The 14,737-nt window shown below is 38.3% G+C and overlaps 1 pseudogene; it reads right to left on the reverse strand.

The window, feature by feature from the left end:
• Window positions 1-1,220: 1,220 nt before the first annotated feature.
• The window catches only part of LOC142440440 (large ribosomal subunit protein eL8 pseudogene), a 42,991-nt pseudogene continuing 29,474 nt past the window's right edge, over window positions 1,221-14,737 (reverse strand).

The following is a 14,737-nucleotide window of genomic DNA, read 5'->3' on the forward strand; positions in this document are numbered from 1 at the left end:
CTTTTACAAAATAACATAATTCATTTTAAAAATCCAAACTTAAAACTCAGGTAACTTGTACGAGCTTTTCTTGAAGCAGTTTACATTAAAAGACTAATTTTTAAGGCTGAATATAATCTTTCTGTTTCAAAATATTATTTCTCTTTATTCATTTGATTTTAGAACATAAAATTGTGGTACTAGTTGGATTCATTTTAGATACTTGCCTGGGCATCAGTAACTTTAAAAGAATATGCAGCGTTACTCCATAAATAGCTTATACTTTAAGATATTTATTTTACTTTGGGTGAAAATGTTCACAACAGATTATATGTCCATTTTTATATACACTTCCATGACATCGGTTACATTTTCAGGTTATATCACTGTTCTCACTATACCTCCCCATGTTCTTTCACTAATATTTGCTTAGGCTATTTACTTAGTTTGGCTTTATAAACAATTCATCTATGTGATAGAACGTTTGTCTATTCAATTTCATATTATTATTTTTAAAGAATGCAATACTTAAGAGAATATTCTTATTAATTCATCTAAACTGTTATTTAGTTTGAAGAAGACTTTAGGGTAAACTTTAGGTTCCAGGATCTAAACATTTTTTTCAGAGAAAATAATTAAGGGTTGCTGCAGCTTCAACACACCCAGTAGGTCTGGGTTCTATAGAACATTTGCAGTTCTGCCCACATTGCCTCTCTTTTAGTAAATAATCTCCTAATGAACCCTTAATCAAAGCATGCAGAATATTATGACAGTCTAGAATCATCCACTTTTTCTTAGTATTGGTGTAAAGGAGATCATAGTTCTTGAAGTCAGTTTTTTTTTTCCCTTGGTGTCCTCTGTTGATACAATAGAAACTAACTGCGGATCCTTGGATTGCCACTCCCACTTTTGAAGACCCTGACACTCCTAATCAAGTAGAGAGGGGTAGAGCAGAAACTCCAAAATATTGTTAGTCTATTTACTCTACAAAGCAGTGACCATAAGCCTTCAAAACAAACAAAGCTAAAAAAACCTATCCCTATTAGGTTTTGGGGTTCTATCTAAATAGTATCCATGATTGTAACCTCACTTTTGCCGTTGTTCAGATTTTTAAAATTCTTAAATGTTTTCTACCATTACAATGTTTTTTAAGTCATTGCTATTTTTCTTGTTATGTGATCTACAATAAGAATGATGGTAATTTTTTTTCAAGACTGAAGGACTAGTTATATTAAAGCAAGCTAGCCCAGCTTGGTGGCGAGTTCTTTGGCCTTGGCCTTTTCTAGCTTGGTGATTCGGGCCACTGACTTGGGGCCTAGCACATTGCCACCCCAGTGGCAGCGGATCTCATCAAACCTGTCATTAGAGTTGGTCCTGATGGCCTTCACCAGCTTAGCCAAGGCTCCTTTGTCTTCCCAGTTGTGGTGCAGGTCTTCCTGTGCACCAGACGTCCCAGTCGGGCTTGCTCCTGATGATGCAGTAGGGGACCCCCATTTTACTGCACAGGGCCGACAGGAAGACCACCAGCTCAATGGGGTCCACGTCGTGCGCGATCACCACCAGCTGAGCCTTCTTGTTCTCCACCAGCTTGGTGACGGTGTTGATCCCCGCTCGCAGGACAGGCTGCCTCTTGGTGGGTAAGTCCCCTTTTCCGGCAGCCTTCTTGCCCCGGGCCAGCAGCCGCTGCTTCTTCTCCTGCTTCGTCTCCGGCCGGTACTTGTGGGCCAGCTTCAGCAGCTGGGTGGCTGTCTGCCGGTCCAAGGCCTGGGTGAACTGGTTGATGGCGGGCGGCACCTTCAGCCATTTGTACAAGATTGCGCGCTGGCTCTGCAGCCGGATGTAGTGCGGCCACCGGACGACTCGGGTGAGGTCCCTCTTGGGCTGGATGTCCTGGCCGATGCCGAAGTTCTTGGGCCGTTTCTCGAACAAGGGGTTCACCACCTTCTTGGCCTCCTGCTTCTTCTCGATGGCCAGCGCCGGGGCCACCTTCTTGCCCTTGGCCTTCTTCCCTTTTGGCACGTTGGCTGGCTGGACGCAGGAGAGGATGGTAACTTTTTATCATGCAGCTGTACTTATTTATAATTGCCTTCTCATTTTTGTAATTGACTCCAATTCATGGGCTATACCTCTTCAGTTATTCAAGTCTTTTTGTTATGCTTAATTTACTGCTTAAAGTAAAACAAAAACTGTTTTAAGAAGAGCAGCAAATCTTTTGAGAACAACCATGAATAAAAATGACAATGCTTTACACAATGGAATGACATTATTTAGCAAGAAGAAGATGAATATTACGCTTAATAAAGAGGAAGAGAGAATTTCAGTACATTTTCTATGTGACTTAAGCCAGTATGAAATAGCTGCAGAGTGCATGCTTTCTTTATAAACTTTATGATTCTGAAAAAACACAAAAAGCATAACATCTATGTAAAGAAGTATACTTTCTTATATTTTACTTTAAATCTAAAAGTTTTATAAGTAGAATATATTAAGAACAAGTAAATTGTTCTACACAGAAATAATTAACCAGCCAAAATAAATATTCAAATGTAAAACTTGTCTTTATTATTAGTCAGACTTTCAACTTCAAAAACAGCATGCTAAAAATGTGATATCACTGCATCATAATTTATGGTAAACAATACTGAATTCAAAACATGCTTACATTGCCTTCTTTTTAAATTTTCATTTTATGCTGAAAAAAATTTTAAGTTTGGTTTCCAACACTAAATAGATAATTTTTCTTTCTTCTTTTGTGGACAATAATCATGAGCTGTTTACTAAGTCCTATAGCATCTCCATGAGTCAGAATTGATTTGATGGCAGTGAGTTTTATGAGTTGAAAAATGTTTATGTGTGTATTACCATAATAAACAACAACTGCTCACATGGAAGTTCAGGTTGAAACCGAAGGAAATTAACATAAGTTCATAAGAGCCAACGTAAGATCTTGAGTATATTCCACCTCACTGTAGAGAACATTTCCTGAATATACTTGACACATGGAACACTAGTGCCTGCAGACCAGACTAGCTGTGAGACATCCTCACGTACATCACGCCCAAAATTGAAAGGGGCAAAACAAAGTCAAGAAGAAAGAAAAACCAAATTGGATACTAGCAGAGAGTTAGAAACTTGTTCTTGAATATAAAATAGCTAAAGCTCATAGAACAAATGTGTGTGTGTGTGGGGGGGCTTTATTAAAGAGAAACTTTCAAAATTTACTTTGTGAAGGAAAAAGTAAAGTATTATAATGAAATATCCAAATGCCTGGATTTGGAAAACCAATAAAGAAGAATATCCTCAACATTTCTCAATCTGCAAGAATGAAAAAAAAGTATTGTAAAATTAAGAACTCTATGTGTAGAATATTGCCCAATGTAGGAAGCATCAAACTGAAATGGGAAAGATGCAAAAAATTAATCAACATTATTCCATTTCAAAGGGAAGAATATTATTGAGAACCTTTGGTAATGAAAGAATTCCAAGCTGCACTAAAGGAACTTAGTGTAAATCAAGGCAGAAATTGATGGAATATCAATTTGAAGTGTTTCCACAAGCTGTTGAATCACTGAAGCAGTCTCTAGTCTATGTCAAGGCATTTAGAAGACAGAAATATGGATAACTGATTGGAAGAAATGCCTATTTCCCCATTCCTAACAAAATTAAATTCAGAAATTATTGAACAATATCATTAATTTCACATGCAATACACTTCCCTGAATATAATTTAGTTATGATTTCTGGAGTACATTAGCAGTTAGCTACTAGAAATACATGCTTGATTCAAAAGAGGACATGGAATTAAGAATACCATTGTTGATATTAAATGGATCTTGATTAAGAGCAGATAATAGCAGCAAGATATTTACTTATGATTTAGTGATTATTCAAAGATATTAACCAGTGTGAATTATAATAAACTGAATAATATTTCAAAGAAGGGAACTAAAAAAAAAGTTAATTATACTCATGTGGAACCTGCACATAATCTAAGAGTCAGTTATCTGAACATAATAAGAGACTATTTCATGTTGTAAACACAATAAATTTCAGGGTGATTTTCTTTCACCATACTTATTCAATATGTATGCTGAGCAAATAATCTAAGAACCTGAACACTATGAAGATCTCAGCATGAAGTTTAGAGCAAGGTTCATTGTGATATTCACCTGAGATATTTAGATGATACACACTTGCCTATTGAAAACTAAGAGCAATTTAGGCCTTTGCTGTTGAACAGTGTAAATTGTAGTCTGTAGTATGCATTTCAACCCAACGTAGAGGAAACACATATCTTCAGAACTGGACCGATAGACAACTTCATCATAAACATAAAACATTGATGTTATCAAGAATTTCATTTTACTTGGATCCACAACTAACATTTATGGAAGTGGTAGTCATGAAATCCACAAAAAAGATATCAATCAATTAATTGCATTGGAAAAATCTGCTATGAAAATGTTGAAGGACAAAAATCCACTTTGAGCGCTAGGGTCTGCCTGACACAAAACAAAACCACTGTCACTGAGTTGATTCTCACTACTAGCAACCACATAGGGCAGACTAGAAGGTAAGGTTTCTTAAACTATAACTCCACAGGAACAGAGAACCAAATCTTCCTGCCATTGTACATCTGGTAGTTTTAAATTGCAGGCTTAGCAGTAGTCCACTATACCAGTAGACCTCCAGATCCATAGCATTATCAATCACCTCATATGAATGGTGAAATCTGGGTAATGAATAAGAAGGGCAACAGAACTGATACATTTTAATTATGGTTTTGACACAGAATATTTAAAGTCATATGGACTGCTAGAAGACTAAACTAACTTATCTTGGAGATAATTGGTTGGTGTAAAGCGATAGGTAGAATGTTCTTAGAAGGGAGGATGGTGATTTTATTTATCATATGTAGATATGCTGCCAGGAGAGACAAATCGCTAGAAAAGAACATCATGGTTAGTAGAGGATCATCATAAATTAACAATAGAGGAAGACCCTCGAGATAGAAATCAAATAAAAAGTTAAACTAAAGGTAATTTAGACATTCAAAATTTCAGGATTACAATTTTCAAAATCTTTGAAGAAAATTACTTGAAAGAAATCCTTAGCAAAATGAATATTTTGTCAAGAAATAAATATAAAATACATAAAGTATGAATCTAGTTTAATAGAGCTAGATGCTCTATAATATGACCACCCTGTCGAAGATTTGATGCAGAAAAATGAAGATTAGCACATGCTCACACCCACATACATCTGCTCATTGCACAAACGTCCATCCACAGGAAAGAGGAGATTTTTCCTGGATATATGATTACAGGACATAATGTGATTAAATAGAATACAAAAAGGGGTGACATGTTAAGAAACCAAGGACACAGTTAGGCTTCTCTGGAAATGTGAAAACCATTACATATCTTGAACAATTTTTACAGACAGCATTGCTCAGGATTTTAAACTACTCGGGGTCAGCTGCCATTCTAATGAATACCTTGCTTCCATAATTACAGAAAGTTGAACATTGTATAAAGAAGACCAAAGGAGATTTGATGCATTTAAATTGTACTGCATTTGAATTACGAAGAATAATGAAAATACTCTGGACTGCCAAAGAATAAACAAATCTATCTTGGAAGAAGTGCAGCACCTTAGACGCAAGGATGGAGAGACTTTGTTTCATTTCCTTTGGACAAGTTATCAGGTGAGACCAGACCCTGGGAAAGCATGTTGTTGTTTGGTGCCATGAGTCTGCTCTGATGCACAATGACTCTGACATCTATCTGGATCTTTTCAGTTTTGCCTATATTTTAATGACCTTTGTTTTCTTTAAGTGATGATGGTAAAGCATAGGAGTTGTGAAAAGAGGGAGATCTTTAATAAGATGGTCTGACAGAGTAGCGGCAACCATGAACTTAAACGTAAGAATAATTCTGAGGATGGCACAGGATTCAGAATTGTTTGGTTCTGTTGTGCATAGGGATACTACGTGTCAGAACCAACCCACTGGAACTGAAAAATAGAAACATAGTAAATTTAAAGGGCAGAGTAAGAACAAACCAGTTGTGCTAGCTTATTTATTTTGAGACTGAATTTACATAAGAATAAACCCATAAATATTGAAGTTAGTTTTTCCCATATTATGCAGCTAAATACCAAAGGCATTTAATACATTTCCTTATTATACTTCAATCTCATTTCCTTAATATATTTCAATATTCACTTAAAAATAAGAAAATTATTTTCTTCAGTAACCGGGATTAGGAAGCTTCTTGAGTATTAGGAAACTTCTTCAACACCAGTTTGTGCATATTAAATGGTGAAAAATGACACCAAGTTCCACAAATAAGGATAGCCATTAAATTTTTGGAAGTTAAATATTTTCTTTCCACTGAAACATGGTAAATAGAGGAGAGTGTAGCTTTGGTCAGAAGAGGATACATTCCCTACATATAGCCTGACTCTGGAGCCCAGGGGAGCAGAGACCTGGGTGCAAGAACTTTACAGCTCATGGTCAGACCCTAAAGTGGCCAATGCCTGCTAACAGGTCTCCCTCAACCTTTAAATTGAACAAAAGATTCCACCATTCTCAACACCTACTGCAGCAATAACTTGTTCCATGACAGTGTGGTTCTCCCGCCTGTGGATGACTCAGCTCCCCCATCAGTGCCATTCACCTCTACCCTGCAGAAGCTCTCCCTGGGCACCCGCACCAGGGAAGTTGGGTCCTTTTTGCCCACAGTCAGCTACCCCACCCATGGTGGAGATGCTCCCCCAACCTTTGCCTTCTATTAGGCAAACGGAAAAAAATTAAAAATTTAAGAATGAAAAAAGGCTGTTAATCGTGGTCTGAGAGCCCAGTTGAAAGAAATCCAGTGGCATATACAGGCCCAAGCCACACTCTAGTCACAGAAGCTCCTCACCACCATTGGCCAATGAATCTCCATGGAATCATGGCTACATGGTAGTTGAACCAACCTCTATAGTAAGCTAGAGGCAACCCCTAAAAGCACTCCTATCAGTAACACAGAGAAAGAGCTCAGGACCCCCTGGCTTCCCAGAAACATGGCACCTACCTCTGCCAAGGGGTCAAGAAGGCAGCAGCAACGCACATCACTGTCAAAAAAGACAGGTGAAAAACACAAAACCAGAGTTAATGATAATAATAGCAGAATCAGACATGGATCTGCCCCATGCACAAAATCTTCAAAGGGCTGCTTGGAGTAATACAGTTGAGGGAAACAATGCAGAATACGTTTGCAATGATAGAGGAGATGAAGTCCAAAATTGAGGGAATGAACTCCAGGATAGTGGGGATGAAGTCCACACATCAAAGGGGAATGTAGGTGCTAACGGATGAGGGAGAAGAAGCTATACACAATATCACAGAATTTATAATTAGACTACAGGTGGCAGAGAACCATAGCATCGATCTTGAATTCAATTGGGCAGACCTCAGAAAATGAGAAGGGGAGTCAGATAGGTTAATAAAAGAGGTGGGAGATAACCTGAGATCAGTGACAGGTGCTATGAAGAGAAACAATATTCGAATAATTTGTATACCAGAGCAGGATATTACAACAAGTCAACAGTTAATAATGAAGGAATTACTGAAAGTAAACTCTCCAATATTAATAAATGAGAATCAAGCACTCATAAAGGACCCCAAGAAGGACTCACCAAGGCATATAATAGTTAAATAATCCAACTTTGAGGCAAAAGAGTAAAGCAGCAAGAGAAAGGAAGATGGTCACAGACAAGGGAGCTCAGGTAAGAATATTTTCAAACATATCAGCAGAAACCATGAAGGGGGGAAAGAGTGTGGAGCCATATCTTCCAAAAGCTGAAAGAAATAAATGCATTCCCAAGAATCCTCTACTCTGCCAAATTATCCATTAAGATAGAAAGGGAGATAAGGGTCTTTCAGGAAATGATAAAACTCAAAGAATATGCTACAGGACACCCAACACTGAAAAAAACACTGGACAACTGATATAGCCAGAGGATCAACATCCACCAAACACAAGCAGGAAACCATAATATGGATCAACTCCATCCAGAAGTCAACATGCTGACAGCAATTATCAACAAAAGATGGCTTCAAAGGGAAAATAAGCCAAGAAAGCAGTTTTCCACACAAACGCAACACACTCATATGAAGGGAGATATGAAAACACCCAAAACAAAAGGTACTAGATGAGAGCAAGGAGTTTACAGATCATGAACATAACTGAAATCCAATGGTCTCAATTAATATATAAAAAGGAAAACGCTAAAAGACTGGCTCAGAAAACATAACCAGTCTGTTGCCTTCAAGAGACACATCTTTAAAAAAACAAAAAAAGAGACACATCTTAAACACATGGACAAAAATAAAATAAGAATAAAAGGTTGGAGGGAAGTATACCAAGAAAACAAGAGCAAAAAAAAAAAAAGCAGGGTGGGCATTCCAAACATCTGACAAAATTGACCTCAAGGTTTAAACCATAAAAAGAAATAAGGAGTGCCCCTAAGTAATACTCAAAGGATCAGTAAACCAGGAACCAGTAAACATATTTAATATTTATGCTTCTAGGAAAAGACCTAACAAACAAACTATTTAAAAAAGGAAATAGAAATTACAGATTGAACAATCATAGTAGGTGAATTTAATACATTCTTATCAGAGAAAAATCACTGACAAAGAGCTCAGCAAGGAGGCTATAGAATTAAAAAATACAATTAGGAAACTATATCTGAAAAGATATTTATAGAGATTTCCATCCAAATGCGACAAAATTCACATTCTTCTCAAGTTCACACGACTCATTTATCAGAATACACCACACACTGGAACACAAGTCAATCCTGAATAAATACAATCACATTAAGATTAGTTAGACATCTTTCTCACATCACTACACTATAAAGTCAGAGATCAATAAAAGGACGACCAGAAAAGCAAGAGCAAACAATTGGAGCAGCAAGAATGATGTCCTGTGACATGAATCAGTACTGGCACAGATTAGAGATGTGGCTAGGAAGTTTCTATAAACTAATGAGAATTTGAATAAGTGAATCAAAATTATGGGATACTGTGAAGGCAGTTATCAGAGGTAGCTTGATATTAATGAATGCATTATGTGAAAAAAAATAGAAGCTTATGGCTGATACATTATTACAAAACCTCCAGCAATTAGAACAGAGTCAACAGATCAAATCCTGTAATAGCTAAATAAAAGAAATAATAAAAATCAGGGTGGAGATAAATTAGTGGAAAAACAAAACAAGATGGAAAGGATTAATGCATCAAAAAGCTCACTCTATGAAAAGATCAACAAAATTGACAGACCACAGGTGAACCTAACCAAGGAAAGGAAGGAGCAAACATCAATAAACAGGATGAGGGTTGAAACTGAGGAAAGCAAAACAGACTCCAATGAGATTAAAACATAATCACAAAGTACTATGAAGGGCTATATACTAATGAATTTTTAAAAGTGGAAGACATTGATAAATACTTTGAAAAACAGTCCCTCCCTAGATTATCCCATACAGATGACAAGAACCTCACAACTTCATAGTGAAAGAAGAAACATGTATGGTTATTAAGAAGTTACCCAATAAAAAAAGCCCCGGGCAAGATAGCATAACAGGGGAATTCTATAAAGCATTCAGGGCAGAGTTGACACCGATCCTCCACAAAGTATTCCAAAGCATCGAAAAGGATGGAACACTCCGAAACTCATTTTATGAAGCCAGTATAACAGGACAAGGATCCCACAGGAATAGAGGACTACAGACTGATATAACTAATGAACATAGATGCAAAAATCCTGAACAAAATATGACTAAGAGAATACAAAAGTATAAAACATATCATCCACCTTGATCAGGTAGGATTCATCCCAGGGTTTCAGGGATAGTTTAACATCTGAAATACCATTAAAATTATATATGACATTGATGAGGAAAAGTTTAAGAACCACATGATAATATTGATAGAAGCAGAAAAAGCTTGTGACAACATCCAACACCCATTCCTAATTAAGGCACTCATGAAGGGAGGAAAGGAAGGAAAATTCTTCGGGCTAATATGAGCTATCTATAAAATGCAAACAGCCAACATTATAGTCAATGGAGATAAGATGAAACAAACCCACTGAAAAAGGGAAACAGACAAGGGTGCTCTTTGTCCCCACTTCCATTTAATATCATACTGGGGGTCCTATTTAACAACAAAAGACAGAGGAAGGGCCTAAAATGTATCCCATTGGTAGAGGAGGAGGTAAAACTATCACTCTTTACAGACAACATGATCCTGTACATTGAAAATACCAAAAGCTCCACAATATGGGTGTACTTACAGTGATAGAGGAACATGGGAGCATGGCAGAATACAAGATCAACAAGCAGAAATCTATTGGTTTGCTATCAAACAGGATCATGGAAGAGGATATCAAGAAGGCAGTAGCCTTAACAATATCCAAGAAAAAAATTGAAATACCTATACATATATTTAACCAAAAATACTACAAACCTATACAAGGACCAATACAAGACCCTACTACAGGAAACCAAACGCGACCTCCACAAATGGAAGAACAGCCCATAATCATGGATTGGAAGACTCAACATAGTAAAGATGTCAATCTTACCCAAAGCACTTCATAAGATTAATGTTATTCCAATTCAAGTACCAACAATCTTCTTCAAAGAATTGGAAAAACTGACCACCAATTCTATATCGGGAGGGAAGAAAGCCAGAATGAGCAGACAACTGCTCAAGAAGAAGGAGAAATTTGAAGGACTAGTTTCATCTGATTGTAACACCTTCTACACAGCCACAATGATCAAAATCGCATGGTTCTGACATAATAATGACAGGTACTCAGACCTGTAGAAAGGAACAGAAAGCCCAGAAGTAAAACCATCAGCATATAGGCAACTGATCTTTGATAAGGACCCCAAAAGCATCCAGTCGGATTTGGATGCCCTCTTTAACAAGTGGTGCTGGAAAAAAAGGATATCAACATGTCGAAATATAAAACAAGAAGTTTACCTTTCCCCATGCACAAGAATGAACTCAAGGAGGATCCCAGACCTAGAAGTAAAAAAAAACCTCCAAACCATCAAAACCATCCATGATGCAATGGAGACTAGCGTAGTATCATTGGCCAAGTAAAATACATAGTCTCACCGACAAAGGGAAGGGTGCACACACAGGTGAACTGGAAATTTACAAATGCGATTTAATAAGAATAAAACACCTGTGCGACTTGAAAGACTTCACCAAGAGGATTAGCAAGGCAACCCACAAACTGGAAGAGGACTTTTAGCAATGTCACATCAGACAAAGGTCTTATGACTAAAATATACTATATCCTTCTGGCCTGCAAAAAGAAGAAAACAGTTACCCCTAAGGAAGTGGGTAAAAGAACTGAAAAGAAGCTTCAATAACAAGGATACCTGTATGGCCAATAAACAATGAGACAGTGATCCCCATCATTAGCTATAAGAGACATGCAAATTAAAACAACCATGAGATACCATATAACTCCATTGTGTTTAGCACAAATCAGAAAATCAGGAAGCAGCAAATGGTGGAGGGGATGTGGTGAAATATGAAATCTCCACTGCTGTTGGTCTGGAAAATATGTACAACCACTGTGGAACGTGATTGGGCGCTCTTGAAAGACAAAGGAAATTGATCTACTTTATGACCCAGCTATCTCTCTACTGGGCATATACCAGAAGAGGTAAGATATACATCATGACCAGTTGTCTACACCCCAATATTTATTGGGGCGCAATTCACAATTGCAAAGAGTTGGAAACAACTTAAATTTCCATCGATAGATGAGTGGATTTGTATACTCTGGCACACACAAACAATGGAGTACTATGCAGCACTAAAACACATGGTTGATCAGATGAATCAAGTAATTTCATGGGAAGAATTGGAAGAATTTATGCTAAGAGGTCAGCCAATCATGAAAGGACAAGTATAACCTGAGTCCTCTGAGGTAAGTATAATCCACACAGTAGGAACAGAAGAAAAGACACTTATCTCCCATGTAGAAGCACATGTAGTTGGGTGGAAGTCAGACCAAACCCAAGGAGGTACATGTGAATCCAAAATAAAGAAGGAGGGAGAAAAGGAGGAGGAAGAAACTGAGATGATAGCATGGGGGTAACAAGGCACTAACTCAACCAGGGAGAGAGTATTGGTTGTGTCTCCACACAATTAGGAGTGTGCATTCATACTCCACCATGGTACACCAAACCAGGAGGGCAACATAACCACATGTAGGAGTGCATTAAAAGATTGGGCTACAGGGCCAGCCCCAACCAGAGCCAATCTGGCCCCGCCCTAGAACTATAGTAGTAGAGAACAACACTAAACCTTCAGCTGGAGGAAAGGAGCCAATGTACTACCCCCACATGAAAGCAAACCAAGAAGGAATAAAAGAAAGGGATAGTAGGGTTAGATTCCCTCCCACCCCATCCCTGACATGACTGCTGAAGACAAAATGGGTGTATACAGAGATGTGGTGAAGACAGAAGATGGTGCCTGGCTATTAAAATATCTCGCATCTGGGGTCTTAAAGCCTTGAAGTTAAACACATGGCCCTCCAAGAGTAATGCATCAAGCCCACATGGACGAAGCACACTACCTGTGTGGTCATGAGGCGTCACCAGGACTGGGTTATAGGCATCAGAAGATTCATAACAAACAACAAACAAACAATTAAACAAAAACATGTTGGTGAGAGTGAGGGGAGTTGGATCTGAGAACCAAAGACCATTTGTGGACAATGAAACAACCCCCTACAGACGAGTTGTAGGGAAGGGATGAGTCAATTAGAGTGCAGTAGAGCACTGATTGATCATGCAATACACCTGGTTCCTTGAAGCTTCCTCATCCCCCAATAGCAGGACCCCAGTGCTGCTTCCCACTCTGTGGACTGGACGGGAACAAGTACATTGGTATAGGCAAGAGATACAGCTCACGAAACATGGAACCCAGGAAAAGGAATGGGAAAAGCAAAACAAAATCGGTAGGGGGAAGGTGGGGAGAAAGGGAGGTCCAATCACAATGACTGGAAAATAATTACCAACCCCACTTCCAGGGGGAAGAGCAACAGAAATCAGAGGAGAATGGAGACAGCGGTCAGTGTGAGACATGAAAATAACAATCTATAATCTATCAAGGGGCCATGGGGTTGGGGGGTGAGGGAAAATGGAATAGCTGACCACAAAGGCTCAATAGAATGTAAATGTCTAAAAAAGAACGATGACAATACATGTACTAATATGTCTGATACAATTGAAATATGGATTGTAACGTGATTTGTAAGAGACCCCCAATAAAATGGTAAAAAATAAAAATAAATAAATATAAATTTAAAAAAATATGGCCAGATTGGCAAGACTTCATCTAACATACACTGGGCATGTATTCATGAGAGTTCAGGTCCTGATGAGGTATGTGCTTGGTCCAGTAGAGGAATAGTGAAAAAGGAGAAAGGTCCTCACTGAGATATATTGGCAGTGGCTACAAGGATCGGGTCAATTGTGACAGTGGTGAAGGACCAGGAAGTGTTTCCTTCTGGTGTGCCGTAGGCCACTGAGGGCTGGTAAAGAATTGATGGCACATAGAAACAATAGGATGTTCAAGGAGTTCTGCTGGCCTAGTTGGTTTTATCCTGGGCCACTAAGCACAGGGCAGCAATTTGTAACCAGCAGCCTCTACATGGGAGAGCGAGAAGCCTTTTAACGCTTATAAAATATTACATTCTTGGAAACCCCAACAGAAAATTTTATCCTGTCTGACAGACACACAATGTGTCATTCCTGACTTGATGTTGACAAAATATTTTTCAGACTTATCTACACACTTTCACTATTATAAAATGTTCTGCTTCCATTTACTATGAGTTATTATTTGTATCTCCAGGTTTTTTGTTTGGTTTGGTTTGGTTTTGTTTTCTTTTTTTTTAAATTTAATTAAATTTTTTAACAATTTATTGGGGCTCATACAATTCTTATCACAGTTCATACATATAGATACATCAGTTGTATAAAGCACACCTGTACAGTCTTTGCCCTAATCATTTTTTTCTCCTCTTTTTTTTTTTTACATTTTATTAGGGACTCATACAACTCTTATCACAATCCATACATATACATACATCAATTGTATAAAGCACATCCATACATTCCCTGCCCCAATCATTCTCAAAGCATTTGCTCTCCACTTAAGCCCTTTGCATCAGGTCCTCTTTTTTTCCCCATCCCTCCCTTTACTCCCCTCCCTCATGTGCCCTTGGTAATTTATACATCCTTATTTTGTCATATCTTGCCCTATCTGGAGTCTCCCTTCCCCCCCTTCTCTGCTGTCCCTCTCCCAGGGAAGAGGTCACTTGTGGATCCTTGTAATCAGTTCCCCCTTTCCAACCCACTCACCCTACACTCTCCCAGCATCGCCCCTCACACCCTTGGCCCTGAAGGTATCATCCACCCTGGATTCCCTGTACCTCCAGCCCTCATATGTACCAGTGTACAGCCTCTGCCCTATCCAGCCCGGTTTGGTTTGGTTTTTTAATCCTACATAGGTGTTCTTGTTCCTTTTAGGTGCCATCTAGTTGGTTCTAACTCAAAGGACCATATTGTCACCAGACCAAAACCGCACCAAGTCCAGCACCATTCTCACCATTGTTGTCTTGGGTGAACTAATTGTTGCAGCCACTGCGTCAATATATTTCACTAAGGA

This window comes from Tenrec ecaudatus, chromosome 2 (genome assembly GCF_050624435.1).
Source record: "Tenrec ecaudatus isolate mTenEca1 chromosome 2, mTenEca1.hap1, whole genome shotgun sequence".
NCBI lineage: Eukaryota > Metazoa > Chordata > Mammalia > Afrosoricida > Tenrecidae > Tenrec > Tenrec ecaudatus.